Here is a 15762-nt window from a genome sequence, read left to right as displayed (position 1 = left end):
GACAGGCTAGTGTAGTATATGGACAGGCTAGTGTAGTATACGGACAGGCTAGTGTAGTATAGGGACAGGCTAGTGTAGTATAGGGACAGGCTAGGGACAGGCTAGTGTAGTATATGGACAGGCTAGTGTAGTATACGGACAGGCTAGTGTAGTATAGGGACAGGCTAGTGTAGTATAGGGACAGGCTAGTGTAGTATAGGGACAGGCTGGTGTAGTATAGGGACAGGCTAGTGTAGTATAGGGACAGGCTAGTGTAGTATAGGGACAGGCTAGTGTAGTATAGGGACAGGCTGGTGTAGTATAGGGACAGGCTAGTGTAGTATAGGGACAGGCTAGTGTAGTATACGGACAGGCTAGTGTAGTATACGGACAGGCTAGTGTAGTATAGGGACAGGCTAGTGTAGTATATGGACAGGCTAGTGTAGTATACGGACAGGCTAGTGTAGTATATGGACAGGCTAGTGTAGTATATGGACAGGCTAGTGTAGTATAGGGACAGGCTAGTGTAGTATACGGACAGGCTAGTGTAGTATAGGGACAGGCTCGTGTAGTATATGGACAGGCTAGTGTAGTATATGGACAGGCTCGTGTAGTATAGGGACAGGCTAGTGTAGTATAGGGACAGGCTAGTGTAGTATACGGACAGGCTAGTGTAGTATACGGACAGGCTTGTGTAGTATATGGACAGGCTAGTGTAGTATATAGACAGGCTAGTGTAGTATAGGGACAGGCTAGTGTAGTATACGGACAGGCTAGTGTAGTATAGGGACAGGCTAGTGTAGTATAGGGACAGGCTAGTGTAGTATACGGACAGGCTAGTGTAGTATAGGGACAGGCTAGTGTAGTATAGGGACAGGCTCGTGTAGTATACGGACAGGCTAGTGTAGTATAGGGACAGGCTAGTGTAGTATATGGACAGGCTAGTGTAGTATAGGGACAGGCTAGTGTAGTATAGGGACAGGCTAGTGTAGTATACGGACAGGCTAGTGTAGTATAGGGACAGGCTAGTGTAGTATACGGACAGGCTAGTGTAGTATAGGGACAGGCTAGTGTAGTATAGGGACAGGCTAGTGTAGTATACGGACAGGCTAGTGTAGTATAGGGACAGGCTAGTGTAGTATATGGACAGGCTAGTGTAGTATAGGGACAGGCTAGTGTAGTATAGGGACAGGCTAGTGTAGTATAGGGACAGGCTAGTGTAGTATAGGGACAGGCTAGTGTAGTATATGGACAGGCTAGTGTAGTATAGGGACAGGCTAGTGTAGTATACGGGCAGGCTAGTGTAGTATAGGGACAGGCTCGTGTAGTATATGGACAGGCTAGTGTAATATATGGACAGGCTAGTGTAGTATACGGACAGGCTAGTGTAGTATAGGGACAGGCTAGTGTAGTATACGGACAGGCTAGTGTAGTATAAGGACAGGCTAGTGTAGTATATGGACAGGCTAGTGTAGTATAGGGACAGGCTAGTGTAGTATAGGGACAGGCTAGTGTAGTATAGGGACAGGCTAGTGTAGTATACGGACAGGCTAGTGTAGTATACGGACAGGCTAGTGTAGTATAGGGACAGGCTAGTGTAGTATACGGACAGGCTAGTGTAGTATAGGGACAGGCTCGTGTAGTATATGGACAGGCTAGTGTAATATATGGACAGGCTAGTGTAGTATACGGACAGGCTAGTGTAGTATAAGGACAGGCTAGTGTAGTATAGGGACAGGCTCGTGTAGTATAGGGACAGGCTAGTGTAGTATAGGGACAGGCTCGTGTAGTATACGGACAGGCTAGTGTAGTATAAGGACAGGCTAGTGTAGTATAGGGACAGGCTCGTGTAGTATAAGGACAGGCTAGTGTAGTATAGGGACAGGCTAGTGTAGTATAGGGACAGGCTAGTGTAGTATATGGACAGGCTAGTGTAGTATAGGGACAGGCTAGTGTAGTATACGGACAGGCTAGTGTAGTATACGGACAGGCTAGTGTAGTATAGGGACAGGCTAGTGTAGTGTAGGGACAGGCTAGTGTAGTATAAGGACAGGCTAGTGTAGTATAGGGACAGGCTAGTGTAGTATAGGGACAGGCTAGTGTAGTATATGGACAGGCTAGTGTAGTATAGGGACAGGCTAGTGTAGTATACGGACAGGCTAGTGTAGTATAGGGACAGGCTAGTGTAGTGTAGGGACAGGCTAGTGTAGTATAGGGACAGGCTAGTGTAGTATAGGGACAGGCTAGTGTAGTATAGGGACAGGCTAGTGTAGTATACGGACAGGCTAGTGTAGTATACGGACAGGCTAGTGTAGTATACGGACAGGCTAGTGTAGTATACGGACAGGCTAGTGTAGTATACGGACAGGCTAGTGTAGTATACGGACAGGCTAGTGTAGTATACGGACAGGCTTGTGTAGTATATGGACAGGCTAGTGTAGTATATAGACAGGCTAGTGTAGTATAGGGACAGGCTAGTGTAGTATATGGACAGGCTAGTGTAGTATACGGACAGGCTAGTGTAGTATAGGGACAGGCTAGTGTAGTATAGGAACAGGCTAGTGTAGTATAGGGACAGGCTAGTGTAGTGTAGGGACAGGCTAGTGTAGTATACGGACAGGCTAGTGTAGTATACGGACAGGCTAGTGTAGTATATGGACAGGCTAGTGTAGTATAGGGACAGGCTAGTGTAGTATAGGGACAGGCTAGTGTAGTATACGGACAGGCTAGTGTAGTATAGGGACAGGCTAGTGTAGTATAGGGACAGGCTAGTGTAGTATATGGACAGGCTAGTGTAGTATAGGGACAGGCTGGTGTAGTATAGGGACAGGCTAGTGTAGTATACGGACAGGCTAGTGTAGTATATGGACAGGCTAGTGTAGTATATGGACAGGCTAGTGTAGTATACGGACAGGCTAGTGTAGTATACGGACAGGCTAGTGTAGTATAGGGACAGGCTAGTGTAGTATAGGGACAGGCTAGTGTAGTATAGGGACAGGCTAGTGTAGTATACGGACAGGCTCGTGTAGTATAGGGACAGGCTAGTGTAGTATAGGGACAGGCTAGTGTAGTATAGGGACAGGCTAGTGTAGTATAGGGACAGGCTAGTGTAGTATAGGGACAGGCTAGTGTAGTATACGGACAGGCTAGTGTAGTATAGGGACAGGCTAGTGTAGTATAGGGACAGGCTCGTGTAGTATACGGACAGGCTAGTGTAGTATAGGGACAGGCTAGTGTAGTATACGGACAGGCTAGTGTAGTATAGGGACAGGCTAGTGTAGTATAGGGACAGGCTCGTGTAGTATAGGGACAGGCTAGTGTAGTATAGGGACAGGCTAGTGTAGTATAGGGACAGGCTAGTGTAGTATACGGACAGGCTAGTGTAGTATAGGGACAGGCTAGTGTAGTATAGGGACAGGCTAGTGTAGTATAGGGACAGGCTAGTGTAGTATAGGGACAGGCTAGTGTAGTATAGGGACAGGCTAGTGTAGTATACGGACAGGCTAGCATAGTATAGGGACAGGCTAGTGTAGTATACGGACAGGCTAGTGTAGTATAGGGACAGGCTAGTGTAGTATAGGGACAGGCTAGTGTAGTATATGGACAGGCTAGTGTAGTATAGGGACAGGCTAGTGTAGTATACGGACAGGCTAGTGTAGTATACGGACAGGCTAGTGTAGTATAGGGACAGGCTAGTGTAGTAGAGGGACAGGCTAGTGTAGTATATGGACAGGCTAGTGTAGTATAGGGACAGGCTAGTGTAGTATACGGACAGGCTCGTGTAGTATAGGGACAGGCTAGTGTAGTATAGGGACAGGCTAGTGTAGTATACGGACAGGCTCGTGTAGTATACGGACAGGCTAGTGTAGTATAGGGACAGGCTAGTGTAGTATAGGGACAGGCTCGTGTAGTATACGGACAGGCTAGTGTAGTATACGGACAGGCTAGTGTAGTATAGGGACAGGCTAGTGTAGTGTGAAGGATGTCAGTGTAAATCTCCCTGCTTGGTTCATGTGTCACAAGCTATTGACATGTTAATGACCCTTCCTCAGCCAGCTCCCTAGTTCAAATGGTAATTGATTTATTGTGTGTGGGAAGGAGACCGGCCTTACTGTTTACAATGATTAGATAAGGGGCTCATGTTAATTATTCTGATTGCTTCATTGTGGTCAGGCTGTTACACCTAGTAATTAACTCCGCTGATGTCTTTATCTAAAGAAACATGTCTGCATGGTCGGCTCCGACTTGTCTCCTATAATCTGTATGGGAAACCCCACTGTGTGAGGGGGGCGTTCCTAACAGGCTGTAACCACATATAAGCTGAGTTTTTGTGTCAATAAAGTGTCTTGTTCCAGCAGTAAGCTTGTCTCATGTGTGGCTTTCTGGGCGATTCCAGGGATATCCCTCCTCGTGGAATATTGGGGTGATTGTCGTTATGGGAAGAAGGGAACGTTGACGGGGATATCATACCGATACCGTCACATGTAGTATACGGACAGGCTCGTGTAGTATACGGACAGGCTAGTGTAGTATACGGACAGGCTAGTGTAGTATAGGGACAGGCTAGTGTAGTATAGGGACAGGCTAGTGTAGTATACGGACAGGCTCGTGTAGTATAGGGACAGGCTAGTGTAGTATAGGGACAGGCTAGTGTAGTATACGGACAGGCTCGTGTAGTATACGGACAGGCTAGTGTAGTATAGGGACAGGCTAGTGTAGTATACGGACAGGCTCGTGTAGTATACGGACAGGCTAGTGTAGTATAGGGACAGGCTAGTGTAGTATATGGACAGGCTAGTGTAGTATATGGGACAGGCTAGTGTAGTATACGGACAGGCTAGTGTAGTATACGGACAGGCTAGTGTAGTATAGGGACAGGCTAGTGTAGTATACGGACAGGCTAGTGTAGTATACGGACAGGCTAGTGTAGTATAGGGACAGGCTAGTGTAGTATAGGGACAGGCTAGTGTAGTATAGGGACAGGCTAGTGTAGTATAGGGACAGGCTAGTGTAGTATAGGGACAGGCTAGTGTAGTATACGGACAGGCTAGTGTAGTATACGGACAGGCTAGTGTAGTATAGGGACAGGCTAGTGTAGTATATGGACAGGCTAGTGTAGTATATGGGACAGGCTAGTGTAGTATACGGACAGGCTAGTGTAGTATACGGACAGGCTAGTGTAGTATAGGGACAGGCTAGTGTAGTATACGGACAGGCTAGTGTAGTATACGGACAGGCTAGTGTAGTATAGGGACAGGCTAGTGTAGTATACGGACAGGCTAGTGTAGTATAGGGACAGGCTAGTGTAGTATACGGACAGGCTAGTGTAGTATATGGACAGGCTAGTGTAGTATAGGGACAGGCTAGTGTAGTATACGGACAGGCTAGTGTAGTATAGGGACAGGCTAGTGTAGTATAGGGACAGGCTAGTGTAGTATATGGACAGGCTAGTGTATACGGACAGGCTAGTGTAGTATAGGGACAGGCTAGTGTAGTATAGGGACAGGCTAGTGTAGTATACGGACAGGCTAGTGTAGTATAGGGACAGGCTAGTGTAGTATACGGACAGGCTAGTGTAGTATAGGGACAGGCTAGTGTAGTATATGGACAGGCTAGTGTAGTATACGGACAGGCTCGTGTAGTATATGGACAGGCTAGTGTAGTATAGGGACAGGCTAGTGTAGTATAGGGACAGGCTCGTGTAGTATAGGGACAGGCTAGTGTAGTATATGGACAGGCTAGTGTAGTATAGGGACAGGCTAGTGTAGTATAGGGACAGGCTAGTGTAGTATATGGACAGGCTAGTGTAGTATATGGACAGGCTAGTGTAGTATATGGACAGGCTAGTGTAGTATAGGGACAGGCTAGTGTAGTATAGGGACAGGCTAGTGTAGTATAGGGACAGGCTAGTGTAGTATAGGGACAGGCTCGTGTAGTATATGGACAGGCTAGTGTAGTATAGGGACAGGCTAGTGTAGTATAGGGACAGGCTAGTGTAGTATAGGGACAGGCTAGTGTAGTATAGGGACAGGCTAGTGTAGTATACGGACAGGCTAGTGTAGTATAGGGACAGGCTAGTGTAGTATATGGACAGGCTAGTGTAGTATATGGACAGGCTAGTGTAGTATAGGGACAGGCTAGTGTAGTATATGGACAGGCTAGTGTAGTATATGGACAGGCTCGTGTAGTATATGTTGCGCATGCGCCGTATAGAGCCGCACCGACGTTCGGCTTCTTTCGGCATCTCGTGACGCGATGGATGCGTCGGTCGGATGCCTGTCCATCAATAAGGAACGCCCACCGCTAGCATCGTACCCGGAAGTGGCGGTGGGAACGAATAATACAAACGCTACGTACGGAGGTATTATTTACATAAAACCAGCCGATTCTAACTGTAATTATTATAGCAAATGCAATGTCAAAACTTTATTTTTAGGGGAACCACCGCTTTAATTAGGCGCATGAACCAGCGCAGCAGCCGGCGCATTGAAAGTAATATGTAAAGCCGCGCCGATCTCCCTATAGAAGTCTATGGGAGAAATCAAAAGTGTTCATATTAAAGGCTAATCTGCAAGTTTTGTCCTAAAAAGTGTTTGGGGACCTCAGTCCTGCCCCAGGGGAGTGTTTGGGGACCTCAGTCCTGCCCCAGGGGAGTGTTTGGGGACCCGAGTCCTGCCCCAGGGGAGTGTTTGGGGACCTCAGTCCTGCCCCGGGGGAGTGTTTGGGGACCTCAGTCCTGCCCCAGGGGAGTGTTTGGGGACCTCAGTCCTGCCCCAGGGGAGTGTTTGGGGACCTCAGTCCTGCCCCGGGGGAGTGTTTGGGGACCTCAGTCCTGCCCCAGGGGAGTGTTTGGGGACCTCAGTCCTGCCCCAGGGGACATGTATCAATGCTTTTTTTATTTTTTAAAACGGGCGTTTTTTCGGGAGCAGTGAATTTAATAATGCTTAAAGTGAAACAATAAAAGTGAAATATTCCTTTAAATTTCGTACCTGGGGGGGTGTAATGTCAGCATGTGAAATAGCGCATTTTTCCCGCACTTAGAACTGTCCCTGCACAAAGTGACATTCTGAAGGAAAAAAGCCATTTAAAATTCACACGCGGCTCTAATGAATTGTCGGCTCTGGCAATTCTAAAGGGATTCATTCATAAAGGAAAACAAAAAATGTATGGGGGTCCCCCAAATTAAATTACCAGGCCCTTCAGGTCTGGTGTGGATTTTAAGGGGAACTCCACCCCAAATAAAAAAAAATGGCGTGGAGTCCCCCTAAAAATCCACACCAGACCCCTTATCCGAGCACGTTAACCTGGCCGGCCGCAGAAAAGAGGGGGGGACAGAGTGCGGCCCCCCCTCTCCTGAACCGCACCAGGCCACATGCCCTCAACATGGGGAGGATGTCCCCATGTTGATGGGGACAAGGGCCTCATCCCCACAACCCTTGCCCGGTGGTTGTGGAGGTCTGCGGGCGGGGGGCTTATCAGAATCTGGAAGACCCCTTTAACAAAGGGGACCCCCAGATCCTGCCCCCCCCTATGTGAAATGGTAATGGGGTACATTGTACCTCTACCATTTCCCCCCCAAAAAAAATGTCAAAAGTGTTAAAAATGACAGTAGCCGGTTTTTGACAAATCTTTTAATAAAATCTTCTTTTCTTCTTTCCTTCGGGTTTCTTCCGCTGCTTCTTTCTTGGGTCTTCTCGTCCACATCTTGCCCGACGTCTTCTATCTTCTCCGTCCGTCCGCCAGCCTTCTTGTCCACATCTTGCCCGACGTGTTCTTCTATCTTCTCCGTCCGTCCGCCAGCCTTCTCGTCCACATCTTGCCCGAGTCCGACGTGTTCTTCTATCTTCTCCATCCGTCGGCCTTCTCGTCCCGCATCTTGCCCGAGTCCGACGTGTTCTTCTATCTTCTCCGTCCGTCCGCCAGCCTTCTCGTCCACATCTTGCCCGCTGTCTTCTCCCATCTTCTTCTCCGTCCGTCCGCCAGCCTTCTCGTCCACATCTTGCCCGAGTCCGACGTGTTCTTCTATCTTCTCCGTCCGTCCGCCAGCCTTCTCGTCCACATCTTGCCTGACGTGTTCTTCTATCTTCTCCGTCCGTCCTTCAGCCTTCTCGTCCGCATCTTGCCCGAGTCCGACGTGTTCTTCTATCTTCTCCGTCCGTCCGCCAGCCTTCTCGTCCACATCTTGCCCGAGTCCGACGTGTTCTTCTATCTTCTCCGTCCGTCCGCCAGCCTTCTCGTCCGCATCTTGCCCGAGTCCGACGTGTTCTTCTATCTTCTCCGTCCGTCCGCCAGCCTTCTCGTCCACATCTTGCCCGAGTCCGACGTGTTCTTCCATCTTCTCCGTCCGTCCGCCAGCCTTCTCGTCCGCATCTTGCCTGAGTCCGACGTGTTCTTCTATCTTCTCCGTCCGTCCTTCAGCCTTCTCGTCCACATCTTGCCCGAGTCCGACGTGTTCTTCTATCTTCTCCGTCCGTCCGCCAGCCTTCTCGTCCCGCATCTTGCCCGAGTCCGACGTGTTCTTCTATCTTCTCCGTCCGTCCGCCAGCCTTCTCGTCCACATCTTGCCCGAGTCCGACGTGTTCTTCTATCTTCTCCGTCCGTCCGCCAGCCTTCTTGTCCGCATCTTGCCCGAGTCCGACGTGTTCTTCTATCTTCTCCGTCCGTCGGCCTTCTCGTCCCGCATCTTGCCCGAGTCCGACGTGTTCTTCTATCTTCTCCGTCCGTCCGCCAGCCTTCTCGTCCACATCTTGCCCGAGTCCGACGTGTTCTTCTATCTTCTCCGTCCGTCCGCCAGCCTTCTCGTCCACATCTTGCCCGAGTCCGACGTGTTCTTCTATCTTCTCCGTCCGTCCGCCAGCCTTCTCGTCCCGCATCTTGCCCGAGTCCGACGTGTTCTTCTATCTTCTCCGTCCGTCCGCCAGCCTTCTCGTCCACATCTTGCCCGAGTCCGACGTGTTCTTCTATCTTCTCCGTCCGTCCGCCAGCCTTCTCGTCCACATCTTGCCTGAGTCCGACGTGTTCTTCTATCTTCTCCGTCCGTCGGCCTTCTCGTCCCGCATCTTGCCCGAGTCCGACGTGTTCTTCTATCTTCTCCGTCCGTCCGCCAGCCTTCTCGTCCACATCTTGCCCGAGTCCGACGTGTTCTTCTATCTTCTCCGTCCGTCCTTCAGCCTTCTCGTCCACATCTTGCCCGAGTCCGACGTGTTCTTCTATCTTCTCCGTCCGTCCGCCAGCCTTCTCGTCCACATCTTGCCTGAGTCCGACGTGTTCTTCTATCTTCTCCGTCCGTCCTTCAGCCTTCTCGTCCACATCTTGCCCGAGTCCGACGTGTTCTTCTATCTTCTCCGTCCGTCCGCCAGCCTTCTCGTCCGCATCTTGCCCGAGTCCGACGTGTTCTTGTATCTTCTCCGTCCGTCCGCCAGCCTCCTCGTCCGCATTTTGTGTCTTCTTCTCCGTCCGCCAGCCTTCTCGTCCACATCTTTTTCTTCCCCGGACCCAGCGCTTGAATTTGAATTGGCCGCCGTGTTCCGCTCCTGGGACCCGCCCCCCTCTGATGCCACAAGTAAACTCCTTAGAAGGTCATGTGCGTCAGAGGGGGGCGGGGTCACAGAGCGTCACACGGCGGGGGAATTCAATTTCAAGCGCGCCGTCCGGAGAAGAAGAAGCCGCCGCAGCTTCCAATTGAAGTTCCCGCCGTGTCACACTCATGTGACCCCGCCCCCCTCTGACGCACATATGCCACACGCGGACTTTCATATGAGCTTACCTGTGGCGTCAGAGGGGGGCGGGTCCCAGGAGCGGGAACACGGCGGGATCTTCAATTTCAAGCGCAGCACCCAGAAGATCAAGAAGATGCGGGACGAGAAGGTCGACGGACAGAGAAGAAGATGGGAGAAGACAGCAAGACGGCAAGATGTGGACGAGAAGACCCAAGAAAGAAGCAGAGGAAGAAACCCGAATGAAAGAAGAAGAAGGAACCGCGGAAAGAAGATTTTATTAAAGGAATTGTCAAAAACCGGCTACTGTCATTTTTCACACTTTTGTCACTTTTTTTTTGTAAAATGGTAGGGGTACAATGTACCCCATTACCATTTCACACAGGGGGGGCCGGGATCTGGGGGTCCCCTTTGTTAAAGGGGTCTTCCAGATTCTGATAAGCCCCCCACCCGCAGACCCCTACAACCACCGGGCAAGGGTTGTGGGTATGAGGCCCTTGTCCCCATCAACATGGGGACATCCTCCCCATGTTGAGGGCATGTGGCCAGGTGCGGTTCAGGAGAGGGGGGGGCCGCACTCTGTCCCCCCTCTTTTCTGCGGCCAGCCAGGTTAACGTGCTCAGATAGGGGTCTGGTGTGGATTTTTAGGGGGACTCCACGCCATTTTTTTTTTTAAATTTGGGGTGGAGTTCCCCTTAAAATCCACACCAGACCTGAAGGGCCTGGTATGGATATTTGGGGGGACCCCACGCCATTTTTTTTTGTTTTTACGGCGGGGTTCCCCTTAATATCCATTCCAGACCTGAAGGGCCTGGTAATTTAATTTGGGGGGACCCCCATACATTTTTTTTTTTTTTTTTAGTTTTAATGAGCAATGACTATTCTTTATAGCCATGAGTAATTTAAACTTACTTTTTTTTCACTTCAGAAATGACATCTTGTACAGGGACAGTTCTAAGCACGGGAAACATGCGTGTACCCCCCTCCCCCCTGTATGAAATTTAAAGGAATATTTCACTTTTATTATTTCACTTTAACCACTTCCATACCGCGCCTATTCTGGCACTTCTCTCCTTCATGTAAAAATTATATTTTGTTCCTGGGAAATTACTCAGGGCCCCCAAACATTATATATAATTTTTTAGCAGACACCCTAGGGAATAAAGTGGCGGTCATTTTTTATTTGATTTCCAACGGTATTTGCGCAATCATTTTTCTAACGCCTTTTTTTTTGGCCCAAAAAAAAACACGGTCCATGAATTAAAAAATAACAAAACAGTAAAGTTAGCCCAATTTTTATGGATAATGTGAAAGATGATGTTACACCGAGTAAATAGATACCTAACTTGTCACACAATCATGGAATGGCGCCAAACTTCGGGACATAAAAATATCCATAGGCGATGCTTGTTTTTTTTTTTTTTACAGGTGACCAGTTCAGAGTTACAGAGGAGGTCTAGGGCTAGAATTATTGCTCTCGCTCTAACGCATGCGTCAATACCTCACATGTGTGGTTTGAATGGTGTTTACATATGTGGGCGGGACTTACATGCATATTCGCTTCTGAGTGCGAGCTTCTAGGGACAGGGCCGTTTATTTTTTTGTGTTTTTTAGCTCATATTTTTCTTCTTTCACTTTTTTGTCACTTTTTTTGATTTCGGATCACTTTTCTTCCTATTACAAGGAATGTAAACATCCCTTGTAATAGGACTAGTGTGTGACAGGTCCTCTTTATGGAGAGAGGCGGGGTCAATAAGGCTGGAAAGCATGGTATTGGAAAAAAAAAATAAAAGTTCTCATGCTTTCAGCTGCAATCATGTTCGTTCAGCACAGTGGTGTAGTGTATAGCACTTTGACCTAGCAGCAAAAGGGTCGCTGGTTCGAATCCCGCCCGTGACAGCATCTGCATGGAGTTTGCATGTTCTCCCTGTGCCTGCGTGGGTTTCCTCCCACAATATAAAAACACGCTGTAAATCGGATCCGGTCTAAATAAGCCCTAATATGCAGTAGTATATTTAGGTTTTGTGCTGCCCTAGGCCTGACTACATATCTGCACCTCCTAATAGAAAAATGACCCACCCCTTCCTGTCAAAGCCACACCCTGTTTTTGTATGACCCGCCCAGGAATTTTCAGGGGACCCACACACTAGTTCTGGGGGGGGGGGGGTTACTGGATTCCCTTAATTTGCATAGTTTTTCTCTCACTTCCTGTTTGGCTATGGGGCAGGAAGTGAAGGCAAATCTCCCCAATTGGACACAGATAATACAAAATAAACTGACAGGGCGGATGACTCTGCTGCGGAGTCGGCTGACAAGGAATTTGTTGGTGCTCTTATTACTGCGTCGCGTGACTTTGTCGCAGAAGGTGGTCTTTCTGGTAGCTATTACCTCTATCAGACGAGTGTCTGAACTGGCGGCCCTGTCCTGCAAGGCCCCCTACTTGGTCATCCATCAGGATAAGGCGGTGCTGTGCCCGCGACCTTCTTTTCTTCCGAAGGTCGTTTCGGCCTTTCACATTAACGAGGACATTGTTGTTCCATCATTATGTCCTCAGCCGAAGAACCCGAAGGAAGCCATTTTACATTCTCTGGATGTAGTTCGGGCCCTTCGAGTTTACTTGTCGGCGACAGCTCCGTTCCGGAAGTCGGACTCGCTGTTCGTGTCTGTGTCCGGTCCCAGTAAGGGCCTGGCAGTCTCGTCGGCCACCATTTCCAGGTGGATCCGACAGGTTGTGCTTCAGGCCTACGCCCTGAAGGGGCGGGCGCCTCCCTTTCGGGTCACGGCGCATTCGACCAGGGCGATCGGGGCCTCCTGGGCTTTCCGACATCAAGCCTCTGTGTTACAGGTGTAAACACACCAAAAAGAACTCTGCGCTCATGAAAGTTCAAAAAAAATAGGATCAGCTCAAAATGAATAGGCATACAATCTTTAAGAAAGTCCAGTCCTTTTAATAAAGAATAATTATAATCTCCCGAAATTCCACGATGCACTTCAAAATATAGTATACATAAACTCCCAATGCCTATATGGCTGTAGCCCACTCTCAGGGCTTAAAAGGGTTAAAGCTTGCAGTTTTAAATTTCAGCTGTCTCATGTAAGAGATTCAAGAAACGGGCAGTCAGTACATTAACCAGTCAGTGTGGACATGGAGCGATTCTCACTCCTCTGAGACTTGCGGTTTTAGTTACACATGTCAGTACATTACCCAGCCAGTGCGACCATGGAGCGAGTATCACCCCTCTGGGTGATACCAGGCAACCCGGGATCCTGGTCACTTCTTTGTGCGAGTCTGGGGGCGCTGACAGACCCAATGGTTTCAGCCGTCGGGGACACGGTGCAGAGAAGCCAATAGAAGGCGACGCTCTCTGGATGAGCGCGCTGGCGTCTCACGTCTGAGACGCCGTTCGGATCCACAAGATGTAATGTAGGGGGATGCTGGACGCCCTCTGGTGGACAAGCTGCAGAAAGCACGTTCTTTGCAGATCATGAACTAGAAGTGGAATATTGGTGGAGAATTTTTTTTATAAAATATTATTAATGGATAGGAACTTCCATGTTGAGAAGAGGGTGATTAAAAGTGTCCTAGACGACGCGTTTCGCGCTCACAAGCCCTTTGTCACAGTCAATAGGACATGATTATTAAATAGACTAAAATAGGGGAGGGGTGTAGTAAGAGGGAGGGGGAAGTGACTCATGAGGGCATGTGCATCAAACCGAGAGCTTTAACCCTTTTATGGTCAAAAATTAGGAATACAAATAAATATAAATATAAATAAAAAGAAAAATGAGAAATGAAACACATATAAATACAAGTACAATTACATCATATAAATAACAGTCATAAAACTTATGGAGTTTAAAACGTATAATCGATTCCTATAAAAAAGAGAGATTTTTATATCTATAGCTGAATGTCAAATTCCATAAAAGAATAATAAAAGCGGACGTTAAAAGGGTGATCCAATAAAATGGAGCCCTCTAGTGGTGATTAATAATATCTACTCATGAAATAAAAAATAAAAAGCTGTTTAAAAATAAAGAAACAAGATCAAATGAGGACGTTCACTTCAATCTCCTCATTTAACCCCTTCGGTGCCAGACCGTCGAACCTATGTATCCAAAAGACCTCCCTTCTGCACAGCAGGGAGAATCTTTCATTATTAGTCAGGGTTCCTTTTGGAATGTGTTCTATCACGAAGACTTCTAAATGTTTAAAATCTCTGTTGTGACTCAGGTTAAAGTGCCGAGGAACACTGTGTTCCGTACATCCCTTTTTAACCACTTCCAGACCTTAGGTGTTTTTCAGATTCGGTGTTTGCAAGACTAAAACAGTTTTTTCTGCTAGAAAATTACTTAAAACCCCTAAACATTATATATTTTTTTTTCTAACACCCTAGAGAATAAAATAGTGGTCATTCCAATACTTTTTGTCACACCGTATTTGCGCAGCGGTCTTACAAGCGCACTTTTTTTGGAAAAAATTCACTTTTTTGAATTAAAAAATAAGACAACAATAAATTTGGTCAAATTTTTTTATATATTGTGAAAGATAATGTTACGCCGAGTAAAATGATGCCCAACATGTCACGCTTAAAAATTGCACCCGCTCGTGGCATGGCGTCAAACTTTTACCCTTAAAAATCTCGATAGGCGATGTTTAAAAAATGCTAGAGATTGCATTTTTTGAGCTACAGAGTAGCTCTAGGGCTATAATTATTGCTCTCGCTCTAACGATCGCGGCGATACCTCACTTGTGTGATTTGAACACAGTTTTCATATGCGGGCGCTACTCGCGTATGCGTTCGCTTCTGCGCGCGAGCTCGTCGGGACGGGGCGCTTTTAAAAAAAAATTTTTTTGTTTTCTTATTTATTTTTATTTATTTTATTATTTTTTACACTGAAAAAAATAATAATAATAATTTGATCACTTTTATTCCTATTACAAGGAATGTAAACATCCCTTGTAATAGAAAAAAGCATGACAGGTCCTCTTAAATATGAGATCCGGGGTCAAAAAGACCTCAGATCTCATATTTGGGCTTAAATGCAAAAAAATTAAAAAAAATTAAAAATGTCATTTTTTCAAATGACCAAAAAAATAATTGGTCTCTTTAAGAGGCTGGGCGGGACTGACGTTTTGACGTCACTTCCGCCCAGCCGAGCTATGGGGACGGGCGAAGGAGATTTTTCCTTCAGTCTCGTCCCCGCTCACCAGCCGACAGCACCCGATCGCCTCCGCCGATACCGTCGGCTCCGGTAAGCGGCGGAGGGCGCGGGAGAGCGGCGGGAGGGGGGGCCCCTCTCCCGCCACCGATAACGGCGATCTCGCGGTGAATCCGCCGCGGAGACCGCCATTATCGGATTCCAGACAGCGCACACTAAAGATTGATACCTCCATTGTGGCAGCAGCTGCTGCCATTACAGAGATATCAATCTTTAAAAAGAGGACGTACATCGTCGTGCGCAGGTCTGGAAGTGGTTAATTAAGCGACGGTGATCGGCGATTCGGGCGCGTAGTGCTCTGATCGTGCGACCCACGTAGAAGAGACCACAGGAACATCGTAGGACATAAACGACAAACTCTGTGGAACATGTCACAAAATGTTTGATGATGAGTGATTTTCCAGAAGATAAATGTATTTTGTCTGTGCCATGGGTAATAAATTGGCACGTCAAACACGCCCGTTTTTTACACTGAAAAATTCCCTTTCGGTCATTAAAATAACTTCTAATGTCTAACGGGGAACATGACGGTTTCTTTTGGATTTTGCTCGGAGCTAGAATATTTTGAATTGTTCTAGCCTTCCGAAAAGGAACCTGCGGGGTGGCTGGAAGTATAGGGGCCAGTTTTTGATCTAGATGGAGTATTTTAAAATGTTTTTTTTATGATCTCGGCCACTGATTTATAGCAATCATTGTATGTGGTAACAAATCTAGTGGTATGTACATTTAAAGGTTGCTTTTTGGTTATTGATGTCTCAGGAGGTTTTAGAAAATAAGAGAAAGCCTCATTCACCAACTTTTGAGGATAGCCTTTTTCTTAAAAAAATTTCTGCATTAAAATGCT

Source organism: Rana temporaria, chromosome 8 (genome assembly GCF_905171775.1).
Source record: "Rana temporaria chromosome 8, aRanTem1.1, whole genome shotgun sequence".
NCBI lineage: Eukaryota > Metazoa > Chordata > Amphibia > Anura > Ranidae > Rana > Rana temporaria.
This window is presented reverse-complemented; position numbering follows the sequence as displayed.